This window comes from Heptranchias perlo, chromosome 29, assembly GCF_035084215.1.
Source record: "Heptranchias perlo isolate sHepPer1 chromosome 29, sHepPer1.hap1, whole genome shotgun sequence".
NCBI lineage: Eukaryota > Metazoa > Chordata > Chondrichthyes > Hexanchiformes > Hexanchidae > Heptranchias > Heptranchias perlo.
The window spans coordinates 35075111-35088207 of NC_090353.1; positions in this window are offsets into that span (position 1 = coordinate 35075111).

The window sequence follows — 13097 nt, forward strand, 5'->3', positions numbered from 1 at the left end:
ACTTTCAGATGATGAAGGCACATCCTTCCAAACCCAACATGCCTCCTTTACAGCGACCAACTGTTCTTCAAATGAGTCGAGTGTCCTGGCCTTAAGCACCCTGCCTGCTAACCCATTACAACAGGAGGACAGTGTGTTACGGGCAGGGGGACAGAGTGTTACGGGCAGGGGGACAGAGTGTTACGGGCAGGGGGACAGAGTGTTACGGGCAGGGGGACAGAGTGTTACGGGCAGGGGGACAGAGTGTTACGGGCAGGGGGACAGAATGTTACGGGCAGGGGGAGAGTGTGTTGCAGGCAGGGGGAAGAGTGTTATGGGCAGACCGAGAGTGTGTAACGGGCAGGGGGACAGAGTGTGTTACGGGCAGGGGGACGGTGTGTAACGGGCAGGGAGAGAGTGTGTTGCAGGCAGGGGGACAGAGTGTTACGGGCAGGGAGACAGAGTGTTACGGGCAGGGGGAGAGTGTGTTACGGGCAGGGGGAGAGTGTGTTACGGGCAGAGGGAGAGTGTGTTACGGGCAGGGGGGAGTGTGTTACGGGCAGAGGGAGAGTGTGTTACGGGCAGGGGGGAGTGTGTTACGGGCAGGGGGACAGAGTGTGTTACGGGCAGGGGGACAGAGTGTGTTACGGGCAGGGGGACATAGTGTGTTACGGGCAGGGGGACATAGTGTGTTACGGGCAGGGGGACAGAGTGTGTTACGGGCAGGGGGAGAGAGTGTGTTACGGGCAGGGGGAGAGAGTGTGTTACGGGCAGGGGGAGAGAGTGTGTTACGGGCAGGGGGAGAGAGTGTACGGGCAGGGGGACAGAGTGTTACGGGCAGGGGGAGAGTGTGTAACGGGCAGGGGGAGTGTGTTACGGGCAGGGGGAGAGCGTGTTGCATCAGGGAATGGCAAGAACACAGCACTTCCGAATGTACAGGGCATCGGAGAGTGCTGCGTATCCCAGGCTGTACCACTGAGACTCTGCTACATTCAGTGATGGGAAATATACAGATCAAGATAGACAAGAGGATGTGAGGATTGTGCACATATTTGGGAGACGGTGTCCAGCACTCAGAGGGTTAAGGGGCCAGCGTGCCTTTAATTCAGTGTCCGCACTATGCATCAATTCAGAGGATCCCACAGGAGAGAGTGCTTCTCAGCCCCACTCCCACCCCCCTCCCACTCCCCCTCCCCATTAGTTTGAATGAATCGACAATCCATCTGAAGTCTCCCTCTGAAACTCGTAGATGCTGTTCGTTTTTGCCTTGTCCAAAGCTGCATTCTTTGTTGACGTACAGTTTCAGAATGTTCTCGACCTTTCCAGAAGGTTCTGCGTAATTGGCTTTCGAGATTCAATTTGAATAATGCAGTGTTGTCTTTCTTTCCCCTCTCCCCACCCCCGACGGGCCTGTACATAAAGATGGAGGCGGAAATTCTCCAAGTGAAAAGCGCTATTGTCTTTTATTAAGTTAACTTAAAAGAAAATAAAAGTTCTTATCAATACTTCGCCTCCCGTTGCTTCCCTTCCTTTAAAAATGGAGCCGGGGGAGATTGGGGGAACGGAGCAGAAGGCCCAGGGAGGTGAAACAGAAACAGAAAACTGCTGGAAATACCCAACAGGTCGGTCAGCAACTGAAAGAGAAGATGGCGCTGAGTGTGGAGACTGTCACGAGCGGGTCCTTTCAACCCTAACCCGCCCCGTGGGAAGAGGGCAAGTTCGAGTCGGAAGTCCGTCTTTACCCCCCGTCCGATTTTACGCTCGTGGTTGACTTCAACAACAACTTGCATTTATATAGCGCCTTTAACGTAGTAAAACGTCCCAAGGCGCTTCACGGGGGCGATTATCAAACAAAATTTGACACCGAGCCACTTAGGGAGATATTAGGACGGGTGACCAAAAGACTTGGTCAAAGAGGTCGGTTTTAAGGAGCGTCTTAAAGGCGGAGAGGATTAGGGAGGGAATTCCAGAGCTTAGGGCCCAGGCGGCTGAAGGCACGGCCGCCACAGCCTGATGAAAATCAGGAATGCACAAGAGATGTAGGTGAAACTGGCAAGGCCAAATTTATTTCTGATCCCTAGATGCCCTTTTTGTGAATGAGTGGCTTCTGAGAGTATTAAATGCCAATCACACAGTAAGGGATCAACATCACATGTAAGGCAAACAGGTTTCCTTCCCTGTAGGGCACTGGTGAACTAGTCAGGTTTTGGGGGGCGTCCCACTTTTTTCACAAATGACCAGATTTATTAAATTCAAATATTACACAGTGGGATTATGAACTCTCAACCTCTGGCGTTTAGCTGGTCCAGAATCATAACCACTACACCGCCATATCTCACTGAGCCTGGTTAATCTCAGTTGAAACATGATTAGTCCATCCTCCAAGATCAGAGTGGGGTGGAGTCATGATGTGTGACACTAAAGCTGACACTCCCAGTGCAGTACTGAGGGAGTGCTGCATGGTCGGGGGTGCCGTCTTTCGATTGAGACATTAAACCGAGGCCCCGTCTGCCCTCTCGGGTGGACGTAAAAGACCCCAAGGCACTATTTTCTGAAGAAGAGCAAGGGAGTTCTCCCTGGTCTCCTGGCCAATATTTATCCCTCAACCAACATCACTTAAAAAAAACAGATTGTCTGGTCGTTTATCACATTGCCGTTTGTGGGATCTTGCTGTGCGCAAGTTGGCTGCTGCGTTTCCTACATTAGTGACTACACGTCAAAAAGCACGGCATTGGCTGTAAAGCGCTTTGGGATGTCCTGAGGTCGTGAAAGACGCTATATAAATGCAAGTTCTTTCTTTATTAATGCAGGAGACAATATTTCACTAAATACGGAAATAAAACACTTTTGGCCAGAATGGCTCAGGTGAGTCGGTGTTAAACCCAGTGGGGTCCTGAGCCAATTATAGAGCAATGAAGTCCCAGCTTCAATTCCTGGCCTGTGCTGAGTTAGTTGACTTCAGTTAAGGCAGAATAAGTGGTGTTACAATTAACCTCAGTGCTCCTCGGCTAAGGAGCAGCAAATCAGCCAGGGTTCCTGCTCCTGTAGTTATCCAGAGATCCAGCCAGGAAGTGCGTGCATCCGTGTGTGTGGAGAGGATCAAGTTTGACTGTGAGGCCCCCCATGATTAAATAGCCTGTGATGCTCACTGCCTGGGCTTACAGATAAGGTGTCTGGGTGAGGTGCTGGATGTGGCTGGTCTTTGTGGATCCTGCGGGTGTCAATGGCAGGTGAGGACAGGATCGGGCTTGGCCGTGATGCCCTCCGTAGTCAAGTAGCCTGTCTAGGCGTGAAGAACGGCCGGTTGGATGAGGTAGGACCGAACCTCAGCAAGTGTCGCCGCTAATGAGGGAGGAGCAAGGGAAGGGAGAAAATCAACAAGAAAAACGGCCAACACGAGGGATGATTTCCCGCCCCATATCCGCTCCATCACCAAGGCTGCCGGCTTCCACCTCCGTAACATCGCCCGTCTGCACCTCTGCCTCAGCTCATCTGCTGCTGAAACCATCATCCGTGCCTTTGTTACCTCCAGACTTGACTATTCCAATGCTCTCCTGACCGGCCTCCCATCTTCCACCCTCCATAAACTTGAGCTCATCCAAAACTCTGCTGCCCCTATCCTAACTCGCACCGAGTCCCGTTCACCCATCACCCCTGTGCTCACTGACCTGCATTAACTCCCGGTCCAGACAACGTCTCGATTTTTAAATTCTCATCCTTGTTTTCAAATCCCTCCATGGCCTCGCCCCTCCCTATCTATGGAACCTCCTCCAATTCTGGCCTCTTGCACGTCCCCGATTTCCTTCACCCCACCATTGGTGGCCGTTCCTAGGCCATAAACTCTGGAATTCCCTCCCGACTCTCTACCTCTCCTCTTTTAAGATGCTCCTTAAAATCTACCTGTCCTAATGTCTCCTTATGTGGCTCGGTGTCAAACTTTGTTTGATAATCGCTCCTGTGAAGCGCCTTGGGATATTTTACTAATTTAAAGGTGCTATATAAATACAAGTTGTTGTTATTTAATAATCCGACTGTATATATGACTGAATAAAATGGCGCATTTTAATCGAGACTTCCGTTGTCATAGAAAAATGGGCTAAACTATAGAATGTGACCCCCAAAACACTGATAAAACAAAGTCCATGTAATAAAAACAGAGTTTGACTTATTCGATCACTGTAAGACTTTCATGAGTAACTCCCAATAATAATAACAAGAGGTTCTGATCAAAGGTCATCGACATGAAACATTTACTCTGTTTCTCTCTCCACAGATGCTGCCTGATCTGCTCAGTGTTTTACAGCATTTTCTGTTTTTTTATCTCAGATTTCCTGCATCCGCTATATTTTGCTTCTGAGGCAGTGTTGCAGTGTGTCTGATGAGCCACCAGATGTCCTTGTGCACCACTGTTCATTCATTCTGGGGCAGCCCCTTTTGCAGTTAAACGGAATGCTTATCTCTGCACTCCTCCTAGGAAATTGTAAACAATTTTACAACACCAAGTTATAGTCCAACAAATTTATTTTAAATTCCACAAGCTTTCGGAGGCTTCCTCCTCCTGAGGAAGGAGGAAGCCTCCGAAAGCTTGTGGAATTTAAAATAAATTTGTTGGACTATAACTTGGTGTTGTAAAATTGTTTACAATTGTCAACCCCAGTCCATCACCGGCATCTCCACATCACTCCACCTAGGAGATAGAGCCTCTGAAACTAACACTTCCTGAAATAACACTTCCTGAAACTAACACTTCCTGAAATTCTTCCATTTGCTCATTCAACAGAGGCATAAACTCTTTAAAGTAATATTTTTTTTTTATTCTCAAAACGTGGGTGAGGCTGGCATGGCCGGCATTTATTGCCCGTCCCTCAGTTGCCCTGAGAACGTGGCGGTTGGGCCTCCTCCTTCAACCGCTGCAATCCTTGTGCTGATGGTGCTCCCACGACGGTGTTAGGTGGACTCATTGGCCCAGTGATGACAAAGAGACCCCGATGTATATCCGAGTCGGGATGGTGTGTGACTCTGGAGGGAAACTTAGAGACGACGGTGTTTCTAAGGCGCCGCTGTTTTTGTCCTGAGGTGGTGGGGCTGGGAGTTGGGAGTTAACATCTCCCTTAAATAAGAGGCAGAAGAAATCAAATATTCCTGTGATACTAACCAACTGTGTAATTTCAGGGTCAAGTACGTGTTTTTTGCTTTTTAAAGAGCTCCTTCCTCACTCCCTCAACAACAACAGCTTGCATTTATATAGTGCCTTTAACGTAGTAAAACGTCCCGAGGAGCTTCACAGGAGCGATTATCAAACAAAATTTGACACCGAGCCACATAAGGAGATCTTAGGACAGGTGACCAAAAGCTTGGTCAAAGAGGTAGGTTTTAAGGAGCGTCTTAAAGGAGGAGAGAGAGATAGAGAGGCGGAGAGGTTTAGGGAGGGAATTCCAGAGATTGGGACCGAGGCAGCTGCAGGCTGCCAATGGTGGAGTGAAGAAATCAGGGTTCCGCTGAGTCCAGAATTGGAGGAGCGCAGAGATCTCGGAGGGTTGTAGGGCTGGAGGAGGTTACAGAGATAGGGAGGAAGGCGATCAGCAGGAGTTCTTGCCCCTCTGTTTGCTACTTATAGTGAAAACAAAAAGATTGGTATAAAAAAACACTGCAACAATTTCACTACAGATAAAGAACAGAGGAATCTTCCTGCTTCTGGTCACTGCCCAACAGTTCAGGCTGCTAAGTGTGTGTGTGCGTGTGCGTGTGTGTGTGTGCGTGCGTGTGTGCGTGTGTGTGCGTGTGTGTGTGTGTGTATGTGCGTGTGTTTATGTACAATCTGCTCTTAATCCAGACTTCCCTTTTCAAATTATCTGATTATTTCATTTTTTTAACACTAAATTCTTACTGTCCTGTCTAAAGCAAAATACTGTTGGATGTTGGAAATCTGAAATCTTACTGTCCTGTATTATTTGGGTTACTTAAATTGAATTACTGGATAATTCAAATTATTTTAGTACAAAAAACAATTTTGTATGATCAGAAGTATACTGTATCTCTCTGCCTCTGGCTATATCTATCTCTCCATCTCTCTCTTTATCTCTCCCGTGCTTTGTTTTCCTTCTTTCCCTCTCCATTTCTCTCTTTTTCTTTCTGTGTCTGTGTCTCTGTGTTATTTCTGTCTCTCTTGGCATCTCTCTCTTTCTGTGTCTCTCTCCCTCTTTCTTTGTCTCTCCTTTCTTTTTCTCTTTTTCTCTCTCTATTTCCCTCCTTCCTTCTGTGTCTATGTTTCTGTGTCCTCTGCCTCTCTCGGCATCTCTCTTTCTGTGTCTCTCCCTCTTTCTTTGTCTCTCCTTTCTCTTTCTCTATCTTTCTCTCCCAACTTCTCTGTCTCTCTCTTTCTGTATCCCTATCTCTGACTCCTCTCTCTCTCTCTCTCTCTGCTTCTCCCTTCTTCCATCTTTTTGTCCTTCAGTTTTTTTAAAGTCAATTTTGCTCTTGTAAGCTCACAAAAACACCAGGAGATACCATGATGCTTTCACCTCCTTTCAGACCCTCTCCTTGCTCCTGCGCCTTTCCCATTAAAAATCTGGAAGCACCACTCTGGAAGGCAGACGGTAACAAGGAAGAAGCCTGTTAAAAACTGGGTTAAATATCTAAACTGGGCTGCGCCCCATCTCTCTTGTAATGTGCGAAACAAACAATCGGTCACTTCAGAACTTGGCCTGTCCAATATCTTACCCTCCGCCTGAGCAGAATTCCGCATAACCGGACCACGATGGGGGTTGGTAACCTGTATTATTCAGCGAGCATTAGATAATTATGTCACTGAGTGAAAGAGATAACGCGATTTCTCATCTTAGAACGCACAAGCCATTAAAATCCATCTCCTCTTCCGTGAGCATTGAAAAATTGATAATGATGTATTATTTATACACAGATTGTCTAGACCTCTTGTGATTCCTAATTAATATATAGCTGTGATCCCACAGGAGTAACCACACACCTGCTCTCTTCTGGTATATTCAAGATGGGGAGATGTTTCTTCCTCTTTACTCCTTAGGCTGTGTTCAGCCTTTAAGGCAGTTTGGTGTTGAACGTATATTTGCATTTATTCATACAGATCCTGGGCAGGAGGCTGTTTTTTTACGGTGGTTCAATGAGTCATGTTTTGTTTCTTTTTTGTGTGATTTTTGTGTCCTTCAATTCCTTTCTCATCCGCTGTGAAAACAGAAAATTAGTGGCCTTGCTGAAAATATGCAAATGAGATTGTCAGCCATGGGCTCAGTGGGAAGTACTCTTGAATCGGAAGGTCATGGGTTCAAGTCCCACTCCAGGTACTTGAGCGCAAAATCTCGGCTGACGCTCCCAGTGCAGTACTGAGGGGAGTGCTGCACTGTCGGTAGGTGCCCGTCCTCCGGATGATATGTTAAACCGCAGGCCTCTCGGGTGGACGTAAAAGATCCCATAGTCACTATTTCGAAGAAGAGCAGGGGAGTTCTCCCTGGTGTGCTGGCCAACATTTATCCCTCAATCAATATCACTAAAACAGATTATCTGGTCATTCGTCTCATTTGCTTTTTGTGGCACCTTGCTGTGCGCAAATTAGTTGTCACGTTTGCTCATGTGACAACAGTGACTGCACCTCAAATGTAATCTATTGTCTATGGGATGTCTTGAGGATATGAGTAAGGAATCTTACAACACCAGGTTATAGTCCAACTGTTTTATTTGAAAATCACAAGCTTTCGGAGGCTTTCTCCTTCGTCAGGTGAGCGACACACTCGCTCACCTGACGAAGGAGAAAGCCTCCGAAAGCTTGTGATTTTCAAATAAAACAGTTGGACTATAACCTGGTGTTGTAAGATTCCTTACATTTGTCAACCCCAGTCCATCACCGGCATCTCCACATCATTGAGGATATGACACAGCGCTTTATAAATGCAAGTTCCTTCTTTCTTTATTCCTTGGGATTCCAGGAATCTCACCTGCATTTTGGGGATCGCATTCCTCAATTCCATCCATTTTCCCACAAAAAACACAAACCAATGGCCTTGAGAATGACTTCTTTTCCTTTCCTTGCATTCGGATAAAACTTAACCCGATCACTGTGAAGTTACAAGTCCGCTGATTGGCATTCTGTTTAAATTGAGCTGTGTGTGAACTACAAACACAACCCATCGGTTCAAAAGCAAAATACTGCGGATGCTGGAAATCTGAAATAAAAACAGAAAATGCTGGAGAAGCTCAGCAAGTGAGGCAGCATCTGTAGAGAAAGAAACAGAGTTAATGTTTCAGGTCAAAAACGAAAGTTCTGACGAGAGGTCTTCGACCTGAAACATTAACTCTGATTAATAGTCCAGTAACATAACCACTACAATATCACACCCAGGTCTAGCAGTATGAATATTACAGGGTTATGTTTCCATTGATTGTATATTATTATGTTGTAAGTATATTATATACAGCTTTAATTTCACCTTGCTTATTTCCCAGACTAGGTAGATTGAAATGAATTTTCCTCCAATTTATTACATTGTTTCAGCATTGTAAATATTGAGAAAGTCGAGATTACCCCCTTGCTCTCGTCTCTCCTTCGCTCTTGTAGAACCCTCTACTTGTCCCAGTCTGACCCAGGCTGCTCTGGGTTAAATGCACTGGGGTTCATTTCTAGAGAGATTGAATTGAAAAGCAAGGAAGTTATGTTAAACTTGTATAGAGCCTTGGTTAGACCACACTTGGAGTAATGTGCACAGTTCTGATCTCCATATTATAAAAAATATCAAGGCACTTGAGAAGGTTCAAAAAAGATTTACTAGGATGATACCAGAACTGAGTGGTTATACCTAACAGGAAAGATTGAACAGGCTGGGGCTCTTTTCTCTAGAAAAGAGAAGACTGAGGGGTGACCTGATAGAGATCTTTAAGATTATAAAAGGGTTTGGTAGGGTAGATGTAGAGAAGATGTTTCCACTTGCGGGGGAGACCAGAACAAGGGGCCATAAATATTAGATAGTCATTAATAAATCCAATAGGGAATTCAGAAGAAATTTCTTAACCCAGAGAGTGGTTAGAATGTGGAACTTGCTACCACAAGGAGTAGTTGAGGCAAATAACATAGGTGCATTTAAAGGGAAGCTAGATAAAGACATGAGGGCAAAAGGAATGGAAGGACATGCTGATAGGGTTAGATGAAGTAGGGAGGGAGGAGGCTCGTGTGGAGCATAAACACCGACATGGACCTGTTGGGCCGAATGGCCTGTTTCCCTGCCATTTCCCTCCCTTTCCCTAGCCCACCAAGCCAAATTTCCTCTACTGTTCTCCCCTGCCCTATCCCTGAACTCACATCTTTCTCTAGTTTCTCTCCTATCCCTCCTCATGCCCTCTCTGAGCTCATCTTGACCATGAGACCCACCTCCTGCTCCCTCGACCCTGTGCCCACTAAACTGCTGACCACCCAACTTCCCTTCCTGGCCCCCATCTTAGCTGATATTGTTTATGGTTCCCTCTCCTCAGCTACTGTCCCCTTCCCTTCAAATCTGCCATCATCACCCTCCTCCTCAAAAAACCCACCCTTCAATCCTCTGTCCTTGCAAACTACTGCCCCATCTCCAACCTCACTTTCCTCTCCAAAGTCCTTGAACATGTTGTCACCTCCCAAATCCGTGCCCATCTTTCCCGCAACTCCATGTTTGAATCCCTCCAATCAGGTTTCCGCCCCTGCCACAGTACTGAAACGGCCCTTATCAAAGTCACAAATGACATCCTCTGTGAGTGTGACCATGGTAAACTATCGCTCCTCGTCCTTCTCGACCTGTCTGCAGCCTTTGACACGGTTGTCCACACCATCCTCCTCCAACGCCTCTCCTCCTGGGTGGGACTGCGCTTGCCTGGTTCCATTCTTATCTATCCAATCATAGCCAGAGAATCACCTTCTCTTCCCGCTCCCGCACTGGTACCTCTGGAGTCCCCCAAGGATCTATCCTTGGCTCCCTCCTATTTCTCATCTACATGCTGCCCCTCAGCAACATCATCGAAAAACACAATGTCAGATTCCACATGTTAGCTGACAACACCCAGCTCTACCTCACCACCACCTCCCTCGACCCCTCCACTGTCTCTCATTTGTCACACTGCTTGTCCGACATCCAGTACTGGATGAGCAAAAATTTCCTCCGACTAAATATTGGGAAGACCAAAGCCATTGTCTTTGGTCCCTGCTGCAAACTCCATTCCCTAGCTATCGACTCCATCCCTCTCCCTGGCCACTGTCTAAGGCTGAACTAGACCATTCACAACCTTAGCGTCCTATTTGACCCTGAGATGAGCTTCCAACCACAAATCCGCTCCACCACTAAGGCCTCCTACTTCCACCTCCGTAACATCACCCATCTCCGCCCCTGCCTCAGCTCATCTGCTGCTGAAACCCTCATCCATGCCTTTGTTACGTCCAGACTGGACTATTCCAATGCTCTCATGGCTGGACTCCCATCTTCCACCCTCCAAAAACTTGAGCGCATCCAAAACTCTGCTGCCCGTATCCTAACTCGCACCAAGTCCCGTTCACCCAGCACCCCCTGTGCTCGCTGACCTACACTGTCTCCCGGTCCAGGAATGCTGCAATTTTAAAATTCTCATCCTTGTTTTCAAATCCCTCCATGGCGTCGCCCCTTCCTAAGCCTGTAACCTCCTCCAGCCCCTACAACCCTCCGAGATCTCTGCGCTCCTCCAGTTCTTGCCTCGTGTGCATCCCCGATTTTAATCGCTCCACCATTGGCGGCCGTGCCTTCAGCTGCCTAGGCCCTAGGCTCTGGAATTCCCTCCCTAAACCTCTCTGTTTCTCTACCTCTCTCTCCTCCATTAAGACACTCCTTAAAACCGACCAGTTTGACCGAGCTTTTGATCATCTGTCCAAATACCTCCTTATATGGCTCGGGGTCAAATTTTGTTTGATAATCGCTCCCGTGAAGCGCCTTGGGACGTTTTACTACATTAAAGGCACTTTATAAATGCAAGTTTTTGTTGTTGTTTCTGTGCTGTACATTCTGTGTAATTCTATGTAAATGCGCCTCGTTCTCCTCATGTGGTTTGACGGCTGAGACTGACGCAGGAACCATTTCCCACTTCCTCCACACCACCAAACATCACAAGGTGTTGATTATCTGACACTTTGAGGTGTAAAAATGTATTTAAAAATTCAAATTGTAATTTTTAACATGTTTTTATATCCCCACACACCTATTGTATCACCTGAACGCCCTGCAGCTGCAGATAACCCCCGGAAGCCAGTTTGTTTGTCCATGTTACACCTGACCTGTATCGCTGATACCCTAGGTCACGCACTCTGCATCTCCTACACTGTTATAAATTTATATTAATGAGCAACTAGACAAGATCTAAATGTATGTATGAAAAATCTTTTGTTACGATTATACCATGTACATTTTTTTTAAACCACTGATCTTAGTGATTCCCAATAGAGTTCCTGCTCAGGACCTTCCTGGAAAGTTAATAGAAGTTCAAATCTAACATGTCGGGTAAAAGGAAAACAAATAAAGAATTTGCATTTATATAGCGCCTTTCACGACCTCAGGTTGTCCCAAAATGCTTTACAGCCAATGAAGTACTTTCTGAAGTATAGTCACTGTTGTAATATAGGAAATGCGGCAGCCAATTTATGCACAGCAAGATCCCACAAACATCAATGAAATAAATGACCAGATAATCTGTTTTTGGTTGAGGGATAAATCTTGGCCATGATGCAGGGGAGAACTCTCCTGCTTTATTTCAAAATAGTGCTGTGGGGTCTTTCACGTCCACCTGAGAGGTCAGACAGGGCCACGGTTTACTGTCTCATCCGAAAAACGGCACCTCCAACAGTGCAACACTCCCTCAGTACTGCACTGGAGTGTCAGCCTGGATTCTCTGTGCAAGTCTCTGGAGTGGGACTTGAACCCACAGCCTTTCAACTCATTATCAGAGAAGTTGTGAATGGAGCTGGACATAGTGGAAACATCAGCAGACAATGTACAGGTCAATGGTGAGGCCAATTGTGGAGTATGGGATACAGATTTGGTCACCTTACCTCAATGAAGAATATAGATGCATTAGAAAGGGTTCAGAGAGGAGTGATCTGGATAATTTCCAGCCTCGATGGGGGGGGGGGGGGGGGGTCTAAGTTATGAAGAAAGACTCAAGGCAGTCTTGATTTCAGAATCTCTGAAAATTCAGCACTCCCTCAGCACTGAACTGAATTGCCCGGTTAAATCAATGTCCTGGGATGCAAAGATTGGAGGAGCATTCCAGGCCCCAACACCGGGGAGTGTCCCTCACCTCAGTGTGCACAAGACTCACCGAAAATAAAGGTAAATGACACAAGATAGTTGTTGAGATTCCCCATTAGTTCCAATTCCCTAGAACAGGTTGTAAGTGTCACTCGCTACTGAAGTAAATCTGCCAAACATTTATGGCAATAGCGCGCACTTACGACCAACAGCATTAAGTTGAAATGGCGGATGCCGCTTTCAGTTCCAGCCAGCTGCGAAGGGTAATGTTCAACATATTTCATTTTATTTTCTGTTTAAGTGGAGCTAAAAAAAATTCATAGCAGCTCTGTGACTCATTATGAGATAGTCCATGGTATCACAGTCTTATAATTATGGCCTCAGAAATATGGGACTCTATGAAATCCATTCCCAGTCCAACAACAACAACAACAACAACAACTTGCATTTATATAGCGCCTTTAATGTAGCAAAACGTCCCGAGGTGCTTCACAGGAGCGATTATCAAATAAAATTTGACACCGAGCCACATAAGGGGATATTAGGACAGGTGACCAAAAGCTTGGTCAAAGAGATAGGTTTTAAGGAGGGTCTTAAAGGAGAGAGAGGTAGAGAGGCGGAGAGATTTAGGGAGGGAATTCCAGAGCTTAGGGCCCAGGCAGCTGAAAGCACGGCCGCCAACGGTGAAGCGATGAAAATCGGGGATGTGTGAGAGGCCAGAATTGGAGGAGCTTTGCCACAAGTAGAATGGATTCACCCATCTTCAAAATGGAATGAAAAACCACAATTCCACTTGCAGCCCTGCGAGTTTCTTTTTGCGGTATATAAATTACATTGGAACTGTAGGGATCAATG